This window comes from Carassius gibelio, chromosome B22 (genome assembly GCF_023724105.1).
Source record: "Carassius gibelio isolate Cgi1373 ecotype wild population from Czech Republic chromosome B22, carGib1.2-hapl.c, whole genome shotgun sequence".
NCBI lineage: Eukaryota > Metazoa > Chordata > Actinopteri > Cypriniformes > Cyprinidae > Carassius > Carassius gibelio.
In genome coordinates this window covers 30,802,308-30,814,763 of record NC_068417.1, presented here as the reverse complement: position 1 = coordinate 30,814,763, position 12,456 = coordinate 30,802,308, and the positions used below count along the sequence as shown (strand labels likewise).

General features: G+C 35.5%; 1 long non-coding RNA gene across 1 annotated transcript; it reads right to left on the bottom strand.

Moving 5' to 3' along the window:
* Window positions 1–1,743: 1,743 nt before the first annotated feature.
* Window positions 1,744–2,715, bottom strand: LOC127987542 (uncharacterized). The gene is made up of 2 exons (XR_008161244.1): window positions 2,584–2,715; window positions 1,744–2,306 (listed from the first exon to the last, which is right to left on the bottom strand). It is a non-coding gene; the product is annotated as an uncharacterized LOC127987542 (long non-coding RNA).
* Between the last annotated feature and the right edge of the window lie 9,741 nt (window positions 2,716–12,456).

Below are 12,456 nucleotides of genomic sequence, written 5' to 3'. Positions count from 1 at the left end.
ATGTCATTCTTAATATTCTATGAGAAAGTTATTTAGCTGGTTACACACTTTTACACATAATAAAATAACACTGTGAAGTTATTATTTAAGTAAACTCATCTGAAGTGCTAAACCAAAACCAGAAACATGTTCCACGGGGTTTGGCACTTGACAACCAGCTACTTCTCACCTTTGTCTAGAGAGGAGGTTTAACTGTGAAATGACAGCAGTGTTTTTTCAACACCTTCATGTTTCATGTTTATGAAGTTCTCAGTTGTCTTAACCTCAAATGGAAAGTATGTCTGCTTTGTTTGTTTACTAGACTCACACAATGACCAGTTAGCATTTGCAAAGTGTTAATATAAACCATGTTCACAACACGTATACTCAAGTTTTTATTGCTGTGATTCTCCAAATGAACGGAATCTGGCGGAGTCATTTCACACAAACCTAGGCTTAATCTTGAAATAAAATAAATGATTTCACACAAATGTCATACTAGAAGGACAGAAACAAAGCATTTTGGGGAAAGCAAGTGAACCTAATTGAAGGTTTGAACTACTGAAGGAATTTGCTGAAAACACAAACAAGTATGGCGAAGTATGCTGCTGACTAATCAAATCTGAGGATCAAAACAGTTGTTTAATAATTATACAATATTTCATTATAACATTTTCTTTAACAAATGTATAATCCTTTAAACATTTAACATTAAACATCTTTTATATGTATTGTTTGTGCAAATACCCTTGCATGTGTTTATTAGTTTCTTACATCTTGCATTTAGCTTTCCACATTCTTGTTGACAATCAAAAAAGTGACACTAATAGTTGCAGCTGGAAGTCCTGGTTCAGCAATAATACATGTAATGCATAAAAAAATGTGACTGTTCCATAATCTGGGGACCAAATTGTACCAACCGGGAAAATACAATTCCTAAGTTATGGCGAGGTGCTAATATATACATTATATATGACTATGTCTCTTTTTCTTTTAAATTCTCATGGCCAAATATGTGTTCATTTTTTTATCATTATAAATAATTAAAACAGATTTAGGGTGAAAGGGGAAAACCGCCTTTACAACAAATTACAGCTTTTTTAAAAGCTTAAATAAAAGCGAGAGACAGCTGGCTCTTTGTAATACATGGACATGTCTTGTTCATAAGCGGTTGGTATTTAGGGTGCATTTTATTTTGTTTTATACTCGTGTGTTTCCATAAAATCAAGGAACACAAAACGAATAACCATGGCTCCAGATGACGTATTGAGGCTTTAAGAAGTGAAATGATCCATTTGTGAAAGAAACTTAACATTATTTCAGAGGGGCAGTCGTGGACTGATGAATGTGTGAATGTACTGCGCTCTCTTCCTACCTCAATACCACGACTGTGGTGAGACCCTTGAGCAATAAATCCCCCATTGGCTGCCCACTGCCTTCTGTTTGTGTTCACAGTGTGTGCGCGTGTTAGTTCATTACCTATTGGTGTGTGTGTGTGTGTGTGTGTGTGTGTGTGTGTGTGTGCGCACACTTGGGTGGGTTAAATGCAGAGCACAAAGTCAGGTCATGTCCTCTCTTGGTTCAAATATCTGATCCACTGGTTTGTTTACAAAATCATGCTATGATGCAGCGTATAAACTATTGTATTGTTAAAGCACCCAATGTGATGTGAAATGTGGATGTTTTAAATGTCTAAAGCATATGAAGTGAATAAACTTTTCTTCATCAACTCACCTATTTACATAAACAAAGTGAAACCATAAAAAAGTTCATAATACCCATTTATTCAGTGCATCCATGAATTCACATATCACATTTGTCCTTCAGTCTGAGTCAGAGCTGTTTCCTCAGTTCAGTGACTGTTTGAATATTTGAAGTGCTAAATGAGTTAAATAAATAAATAAAAATAATTTCATATAAACAGGTATTTTGTCTAATTTTATCTTGCAGGCTATCTTTCGGTGACCGAAACAACATATAAAATGCTGTGTACCACATTATATTTAAATGGTCAAGCTGGTGGAGCATTTCACACTCGTTGTGTTAGAAGCCTAACAGGCTGACCTGCTAAATGATCTAGATGATGGCCAGGGCCTTTTTCCCTGACCAATTTGGCCAAGCTGCACCTCTCTGAGCTGCCAAACAAACAACTGCAACTCTTGGCAGTTTGATGGTGGCAATAGTGGCCATGGAGGGATATCTGTGGTTTAATCTGACTGACATTGGGCTGATAAGAAAATAATTTACTAATCAATGTTCCAGTATCCTCTGGAATAAAAAGTCCTGGACGTCCACAGAGGACAACATTGGTGAATGATCGGAGAATCCTGTCCATGGCAAAAAAAAAAAAAAAAAAAACAGTTTCACAAAATCAAGCCAAGAGAAGAACATTCTCTAGGAGGTTACAGTCAAGTGTACAGAGGGTTCACCACAAGTTGCAAACAAGGTCTGATTAGACTTTGTTCAAAACACATTAAAAAAAAAAGCCATATCACTTCTGGAAAAGCATTCTTTGGATGGCTGAAATTAAGTAAACATGTCTGTAAACATGATGGAGCAGTGTGATGGCATGAGCATGCATGGCTTCCAGTGGCACTAACTTACTGGTGTTTAGCGATTATCTGAAAGAGGACAGAAGCAGCCGGATGATTTCTGAAGTGTATGGATATACTGTCTGGCCAGATTCAGTCAAACGGTCAAAGTTGATTCCTAGTACGGATGATGACCCAAATGCAGCAAATGTAACCCAGGATTTTTTGAAGGTAAAAAAAGTTAACTGAAGTCAGCTGCAGTAAAGGCCTGGCAAAGCATCAGCTAATCTACTTGTCACACCTGCACCTCATTTACACACACCTATAAGCAGCACTCACACACAGCCTCATTGCGAGAGGAAGACAGCTGGTATTGCTACATCTGTGCATGGGAACGCGGCTCGAGGGACTTCTTCCAGTTTCACGTTTTGGCTCGGTGGATCGAACGATATTCTTGGCTTTTATCGCTGGAATTAGCAATAACTGTACAGTGAATGTAATTATCATGGGTAAAAGTACGGATGGAGATCATGATAGTATGTCATGGCAGGAAGTGAATAATAAGAGGAAAGGAAGGTGTGATAGTTCTGGAAGTTCCAACTATGATGTGGACGTGAGTGACAAGTCCAAAAAAGTGAAGTCTATAATTATAAATTGGAAAAAGGAGAATGAACAAACTGAATGCAAAGTGATGATAACGTTCAAAAAAGAAGGGGGACATTTTCACTAAAACTAACAAAAGCAATTGAGAAAGAAATGGGTAAGATCAAGTTTGCTAAATATTTGAATAATAGAAGGCTGCTGGTCTTTGCTACAGATCAACTGCAAAGAGATTTGTCAGAGCAGTAACACTTAATGGGGAAAGGACCAGTGCTCATATCCTTGGGAATGCAGCAAAGCTTAGAGGTGTTATCTACTATGCACCTTTGGCAATGACAATGGAGGAGATAATTCAGGAAGTGAAAGGAGGGAAAGTTGTGAAAGCCACAAGACTACAAACACAGAGAAAAGGGGTGATAGCTTATTAGTAAAGCTAGAATTTGAAAAAGATGTGCGTAAGAGAGTAAGATTGGGTGATCAAGTGTCTTATGCTGATGCAGCAAAAAAGTTAAGGAAAGTGAAACATACAGACCCAGTGTTGTACAAGTAATACATAGAGCAAAAGAATCTGAGAACAGAAGAATAATTGAGATTTTATCTCCAAAGTCAAGTCAGAGGCAAACCGAAATAAATCCATGGATAAGAGAGATTAATGAAGACACGCTGATTGTGGGTAAAACCAAATTTATTGCTTTCATCTGTAAGACTGTCAATGTGGCAATACAGCAAAAGAAAAAAGTGATATAATCAAGACAATAGTAGAGGCAGCCATATAAATACTGGGGATCACTGAAGTTACAGCTGAAATGATTCATGAGATGTTGAACCCGAATAATTATAATGGAATGTCTCAAGGTGAATAACCTCATTATGGTATTTCATATCCTCCAATAGACCAGAAGCTTAGTTGCAAATGGTCAAGAGTTCAAGAAGGTTGTAGCTGATCTGGAAGTTAGACCTGATGTTATGTGTATACAAGAAACTTGGTTAAGACCTCATTTGGACTTTGTACTACCAGGTTACAGTTCGGTTAGATGTGACAGAATTGGAAAACAAGGTGGAGGATGTGTAACATTTATTAAGGATATTTTAGCATATAGAAGGGTAACTGTTCCAAATGAGTATGAATGTATAGTAATAGAAATGTGTAGTCCCAGAGGAAATATCAAAGTAGTCAATTTTTATAATCCGTGTAAGAAATTATCAAAGCAAACAATCCATGAAATCTCAGAAAGTGTTGATAGAAGAGAAATATGGTGTGGAGACTTTAATGCTCACAATACTCTATGGGGAAGTGATTATACAGACACAAATGGAGAAGTAGTGGAAGAACTAATTGAGGAGAGATTACTTGCTTGCCTTAATGATGGAAGAGGTACCAGGGCTAATGTTACAAGAAACTCAGTTTCTTGTATAGATCTTACTTTAGTCTCTGTAAATATGAGTAATTTATGTGAATGGAATGTTAAGAATGATAACAACATAGGGAGTGATCACTTTCCAATTTTGTGTTCGATGAACTTTGATATGTATGTTCAGGAGGGTTATGTAATAGAGAGATGGTGTTTTCTTAAAGCTAACTGGGAAAAATTCAGAGAACTTTGTACTGAGTATACTGAAAGAATATCGATGGAGGGTGATGTAAATAGTTGCACAGTAGAAGTGACTTCCATGATTATTAATGCTGCAACAACCTGTATCCCCGAGTCCAGTGAATGAGATAAAATAAAGTAGTTGCATGGTGGAACAATGAATGTAAAAATGCTATAAAAGACAGAAATCATGCATTCAGATTTCTAAGAAAGAATTTGAACCAAGATAATTTGATTGAGAGCTATAGCTCGTAAAGTAATTAAGTCATCCAAGAAGAATGCATGGAGGCAATTCTGCTCCTCCATTGGCTGGGAAGTTAAATTGGGTGACATTTGGGCAATGATCAAAAAGATGAGTGGGAAAAGAAAATCAGTTAAAATCCCAGTTCTGATAGAGGGAGAACACCAGGCAATTACAAATAAGGAGAAAGCTGAGCTACTAGGTAAGAAGTTTGCAAGTGTACATAGTGGGAGTCATTTAAATAAAATACATAAACAACGGAAAAAGGATATTGTAAGAACAAATAGTGAGGTGACTAGGCAAAAAGATAGTGATGATTCGGCACTTGACATGGATTTATCATTACATGAGTTAAAAATGGTCTTAGAGAGAAGTGGATATACGGCTCCAGGGCAAGATCAACTATGCTATGCTATGTTTAGACAATTACCAAAAGAAGTATTGGAAATTATACTGTAACTGTTTAATAAGATATGGAGAGAAGGTGTAATGCCTGATGGAAAAGTGCATTAATACTACCTTTTGGTAAGCCAGGTAAAGACACAACTAATGCAGGAAACTACAGACCTATAGCCTTAACATCACACCTATGTAAATGGATGGAAAAGATAATTGTTTGTAGATTGTCATATTATTTAGAGCAAAGAGAACTGCTAAATAAATACCAAAGTGGATTTCGTAAAGGAAGATCAACGGTAGATGCTTTGGTTAAAGTTAGCAATGAGGCAGAAAAGGCGAGTAGTATGAAAGAGATCACGGCTATAGTATATTTTGATATTGTAAAAGCTTATGATTCAATGTAGAGAGAAGGATTATTGATTAAAATGCATAAAATGGGTATTGGTGGAATGCTATACAACTGGGTATTAGATTTCCTGTCTAACCGAACTTTCCGTGTAAAGGTTGGGGATGCTTTGTCGGAGTACTTTGATATTGAAAATGGTATCCCTCAAGGGAGTGCTATAAGTCCTATTCTATTTAATATCATGATAAATGATATTTTTATAAATGTCGATAGGGATTGGATCATTACTTTATGCAGATGATGGGGCTATATGGAAAAGAGGGAAAAACATTAGACATTGTGACTAATAGTATTCAGAATGCGATATTAAAAGTTGAAAGATGGTCATATGATTGGGAATTTAAGATGTCAGTTACAAAATCTTGTTATATGATATTTACCAGAAAGAGAAGGATTAATAATATACAGTTTAAATTGTATGGACAAAATATGTAAAGAGTGAAAGAGTACAAGTATTTAGGATTGTGGTTATTGAGAAATGTATATGGAAGAATCATATTAAACCGGTTGAAACAAAATGTAAATGTAAATGAGGTCAGTCTCTGGCTATCAATGGGGAGCTGATAAACAATCACTACTAGACATTTATAGGGCCTTAATACGATCATGTATTGATTATGGGTGTATGGTATATGGAGCAGCAGCCAAGAGTATTTTAAGAACATTAGACAGAATACAGTTTAGAGCTTTAAGACTCAGTATAGGTGCAGTGAAAACAACCCCTACTAATGCACTACTGGTAGAAGCTGATGAATTGCCATTATATTTAAGACGATCTAAGCTGTCTTTAGCTTATTGGATCAAGTTACAAGGATTTGGGGAGGAACAACCTGCAGCAAATGTTCTGTGTAATTGTTGGGAATATACACAACAACTTAAAGGAAAAGGATTTGGTTGGAATATTAATACAGTAGCAGAAGTATATGGATTAAATAAAACTGAATATGGACCAAATACTGTATGGGGTAATGTTCCTCTGTGGATATTTCCTGTGCCCAATGTGGACCTGAAACTTCTAGAGAAGAAGAAAGAATGGAATGAAAGTAATATGAATAATATAGGATATTTGGTTGAAGATTATGTGAAGAGGAATTATTATATATACTAATATTTACTGACGGATCAAAAGATCCAGGGACAGAACATGTAGAATCAGGAGTATATATATACCAGAGTTTGATGTAGGTATATGTAAAAGAATTAATGATAAATTATCTGTATATACAGCAGAAATGGTTGCTATTATTTTAGGGTTACAGTGGATAGAAGAGGTGAGGCCAGAGAGAGTTGTCATTTGTTCAGACTCCACTGCTGCCCTGTTTAGTTTGAATTCCAAAAAGACCTTAAGAGATGATTTATTGATTGAAATATATACAATAATGCTGAGAATACAAAGAACTGGTGGTGATGTACAATTTGTTTGGGTCCCGGCTCATGTTGGTGTTGAGGGAAATGAAAAAGCAGATGAGATTGCAAAGACAGCATTAAAATTAAAAGATGATGAAATAATGAAAGTTCCCTTTGGAAAAGGAGAGGCCAAATCATTAATTAGAAAAGCAGTGAGTGATGAATGGCAGAACAAGTGGGACACAGACAGTAAAGGGAAACACTATTACAGCATTCAGAAATCTATTAAAGTGAATGGTTTCAAAGGGAAAGGATTGAGGCTTGGACATACTGGGTTAAAATCAACGCTGTATTTAATGGCAAAATGTGTGTCTGATAAATGTTCCTGAAAATGTCGAGCATGTCATAATGAAGTGTAGTAAATTTGATTTTGAGAAGAACATCTTACGTGATAAGATATGTGAATTAGGATGGGGATGGAATTTAGAAGGGATACTGGGGATAAGTGAGGAGTGTTATGAATCTCTCTTTAACTTTCTTAAATCTACAGGATTAGACCATAACATATAGGTTTTTTTTTTTTTTTTTTTTGGGATCACTGAAATGTAACCTGAAATACTAAAACCATGAATTACATACTCCGGTACAGTAGGTTGCAACCCGCCATTAATACTAGAGAAGAAGAAGAAGAAGAAGAAGAAGAAGAAGAAGAAGCCTCATTGCGAAGTCTTGTTTAGCCTGCCTGACATTTCCGAGCGTTTTTCCTAGTGTTTGTTGTTCCCGTGTATGATCTTGGATTGTTTAAACCGACTCTGATTCTCTGCTGTCTGCCATGATCTCTGTTTGTTACTGTTAATGATTCTGGATATCCCTAACACACCTGACGCCGTTCCTGTTTTCTGCCTGTATGACCATTCTCTTAATAAAATTCTGCACATGGATCCGAACGCCTCTGACTCCTCATTACAATAAGTATGGTTGTAATTCTTAAACATTTTATCTTATAATTTAGTTCAACTCCTGAGATGTGCAGCCGGTAAGAAACATAAAGACACATAACAGTGAAGCGTGATTTGACCGGGTTGAAGTCTGCATTTTAATTTCATGTTGATGGTTTTTTTTTTAATTCTGTTTCTGGCGGGATACAAAGCTGAAATTATGAAAACTGTGTCAGTGTCAAATGTATATGGACCTAACTGTATCATCAATAAGCCAGTCATTCCCACAGCATGGCTTGTGTCCACGAGAGGATGCAGTGCGAGTTCCTATTTGAAGGGGAACGTCTCTGGGTACATAGATATCCATGGCTCCCCGAGAAAAGGAACAAGACACTGCATCATGGTGCCATGTTTCAGGCCTTCCTGCACACGTCTCCTTCAGACAAACAAGTGGATGGAGTACTACAGGCACCCTTTTATAACAGTGGCCATGTGGACTGTCGGAATGGATTAATCTAACAGCATATAACACAACCGAAATAAATGTTACATCAACCAGTCAGTGCATGTCGCTAATAAGTCTGCATGTTCTGTGTGTCTGTGTGAATGCATGGAGTAGTTTCATCTGATAAACAAACTCAAAAACACGTGACTAGCAGTGGTTTCAGTATCTGCATCCAGGGTTCTAAATTAACTTTTTTGATCAACAGCCAATGTGGAATTGTCAGAATTTCCACTAGCCATTTTTTTTTTCAGTAAAAATAAAAAATTATGAGTGCCACTGAATGCATTTGATCATTTTATTAACATTGTTGGCATGAAAAACACATATAAAGTACAAAGCATACAACAAAATATACACTGACTCAAATTTAAAATGATTAGTTCCCACCACTAAATTGCTTGTTTTGTTTTTTTTCTTTCGTGTAACTTACATGCGGCAATCTTGACAAAGCATTATGACATTCTTGTGATCAAACAAAAGCCATTCATGACCCGTCAGCCATTTGGCATTTAATTTTCTTTTCTTTGTTTCTCTGTCGATATCCTACGGAGCCCTGCACGTCACCTGTAGGTGAAAAAAAATCAATCCGTGGCGACGGTTTTGCAATCCGTCCCCTCAGTTTATATACCGTACTCACAAATTCATAAACTGTTACCTTGGTTTAACAAATCGTGCCCACCAATTTCCAATCCGTGTGCTCAGTTTTTGTAAACCGTACCCTCGGGTTTTGAATCCATACCCACAAATTCATAATCCTTGCGCACACTTTCGCAATCCGTTCCCACGGATCTGTAAACCGTACTCACGGATTCATGCAGCAAGCTCCTGTTAACATACAGTTTTATTGAATATTATTATGTGAAATAGGTTTAATAATAATAAAGGAATAATCTTATAATAGCAACTGATTATTATTGTACAATAAACCTGGCATTGTGACTAACTATGGAGTAATTTTTTCCTCTGTTGTAAATTGTTTTGGATAAAAGATTCTTATGCATAACCTGTATAATAATATATGATAATGATATAATTTTAATTTGTAGGCTAAATAAATGAGTACAAGAAAATAATTCATGAATTGCTTTATTTTTAAATAAACTTTGACAGTTTTGTAAATGCTTGTGTACAATTCTTTCTTAACATGCATGAAGACCTATTTTTCTGATTTTATTATACTAAGCTCCATCCACCCCACCTGCCGGAGTTAGATGCATGTTTCACTGTTAATGTTATTATTAAATAATGAGGCCGAAAATAACATTGCATTCAGTTAGAGAGAAAAGGAATGAAAACATAACCGGCATATTATTTGTTTTGTATTGCTTTTTACCCTTATTTTCTTTTTCTTTTTAGCGTTTATTTTTTTTGGTCATAAAACACAGACGGCTGTGTCTTATTCTATTGGTGATTAATGTAATAATCGCTATTAAAATAAACGCTAAAAAGAAGACTATTTGTGAATGCTGATCGTGGACTCATTGGATACTATGAAAAATAATGTTTGATAAACATAAATGAATTTGCCGGTGGGGGCGGAGCTACAAATGCGTGTCAGTTTACAAAATACAAATCCGAGGGAAGTTCAGGGAACAGATTGTGAAAGTGTGCGCACGGATTATGAATTCGTGGGTACAGATTCAAAAACCGAGGGTACGGTTTACAAAATCTGAGCGCACGGATTGGGAATTCGTGGGCACGGTTTGTTAATCCGTGGGTACGATTTGTTACACCGAGGGAACAGTTTATGAATTTGCGAGTACGGTTTATAAACTGAGGGGATTGCAAAACCGTCGTCACGGATTGATTTTTTTTCTCCTACAGGTGACGTGCGGGGCTCTCCGTAATATCCTCATCCCCTGCCTCGTTCCTCTTTTCGCCCCCAGAAATCTGTCCCAACCACCGCCGCATTTAGTTTAATCTTAATTTTTTTTTCTTTAATAGCTAACTCCCTCCTCTTTCAGTCTATGCTCCCTGCTCTGGCTCCATTCGTTCTTTTTCCTTGTGTTTTCTGATGGACGCTATTCGTTTCCATGTTTTTTCGTGCAGCCAATGAGCATATGAAACGTCATCACGTAGCATTACAGCACAGTGTTCATGGGAAATGTAGGAAGTTCTGCCAGGGGGATAAATGACCGAGAACAGAGCCTCATGTCATGCATAACCAGCCAAACTGGCTAGTAAGTTTTAATTAACACCCGCCAAAATGAATTTTAACCCGCATTTGGCGGGTTGGCGGGTGTTCATTTAGAACCCTGTCTGCATCTCAATATATGAGGACATGAACATGTGCACCTTTTCTTCAGAGCTGATCTGAAGGTCACTTCACCAGCTTTATGTTGTTTCATTTGAGAGAAAAAAAGAAACATCAAATAAACGCTGAAACTAAAACTAACAGACCTTCAGGACAAACCGTCAAAATAAAGGTCTGGTTTAATTTAAAATTATTACTGAATACTACAATACAATTCTCAAAGTAATATTCAAAATATTATTATTATTTTTAAGGAATATCATGCAATCATTTTTTTTATTATTAATTTATACAGTTCTGTTGTGCAGCATCACATCTGTAAAAAAAAAAAAAAAAAGCAGTGTTTTGCTATTGTAAATGATTAATTAAATTGTTATGTATTATTAAATTATTTCACTAGACACAATTTTGTATGATAAATTTGTACTGAATCATAAAACAAAGAATCCATAATAAATCAAACACAGAATTTAGGGGAAAATAAAATACATTTCATAGGGCCCTAAATTAAAACGTAGCTCCTTTGTGGAGTTATAAACAAAGTTGTGTTTACCTTCATTCACAAGGTCTAACAAATCTGGAAAGCATTTCCTTCCCCATTAATGGTAAATTACATATCATTATAAATATCAAGATTGTATAATAACCTATTTATTTATTTTTTATCTGGAATATGTTCCTCTGTGTGTGTGTGCGTCTGTGTGCATGTGTGTGTTTGTGTGTGTGTGTGTGTGTGTGTAAAAGGATTTTGAGAAGTCATTAATGTTTATTAATGGCAAGATATCAATAGTTTAGAACTAGACCTACATGATGTACTTCAAAAAATAGTCATCTGTACAGATCTTTACCTCCACTGTCACCTTCATCAGCAGCTGCATATACACTAGTCTTGTAGCCATTTTATTAGATCTTGGCATTGTGATTGTGCTTTATACATTTAAGTTAAGACTGACTTAGTATGAATATGTGAATGATGTGGTTACTAAAAAACTAAGGACAAGTGCACTTAAGTCTAAGTGCACTTATCTTACAGGGTGCGGAGTCGCTGAATACAGTATTCAAAGATTAGATTCAGGGTTATTTTTTGTCCAGTAGATGGCGCCACACAACAGTGAGACAAACACACTATACAAACAGTAAATAATAATAATAATAATAATAATAATAATTATATATATATATATATATATATATATATATATATATATATATATATATATATATATATATATATATATATATATATATATTAACTTTATTGCCTATATCCAATTCTGAATTTAGGGTGAAATACTAGTATCATAAATTCCAACTCTTCTGTATGGCATGATCAGACATAACTGACATCAATTTATTTGACCTTCTACTGACTTTTCACCATTATTAATATTAAACATGATTCTGATCTTATTGTATCTCCAAAATGATCTGTCAGTCATGTCTTTAATTAATCAATATGAAAAAGCTTAGTTTTATTGAGCTAGTTTCACAAATAATAATACTGTAAGTTTAACCCTGCTTGATTTACATGTTTGAAAAGATTAACAGTTGAAAACATTGTTTAGAGAGTTCATAAAAAAATATTAAATGCAATCAGCTATATTACTTTAATAAAATAATTGAAATAGTTACACTATTTATTACATTTTAGATAGAGAACCTGT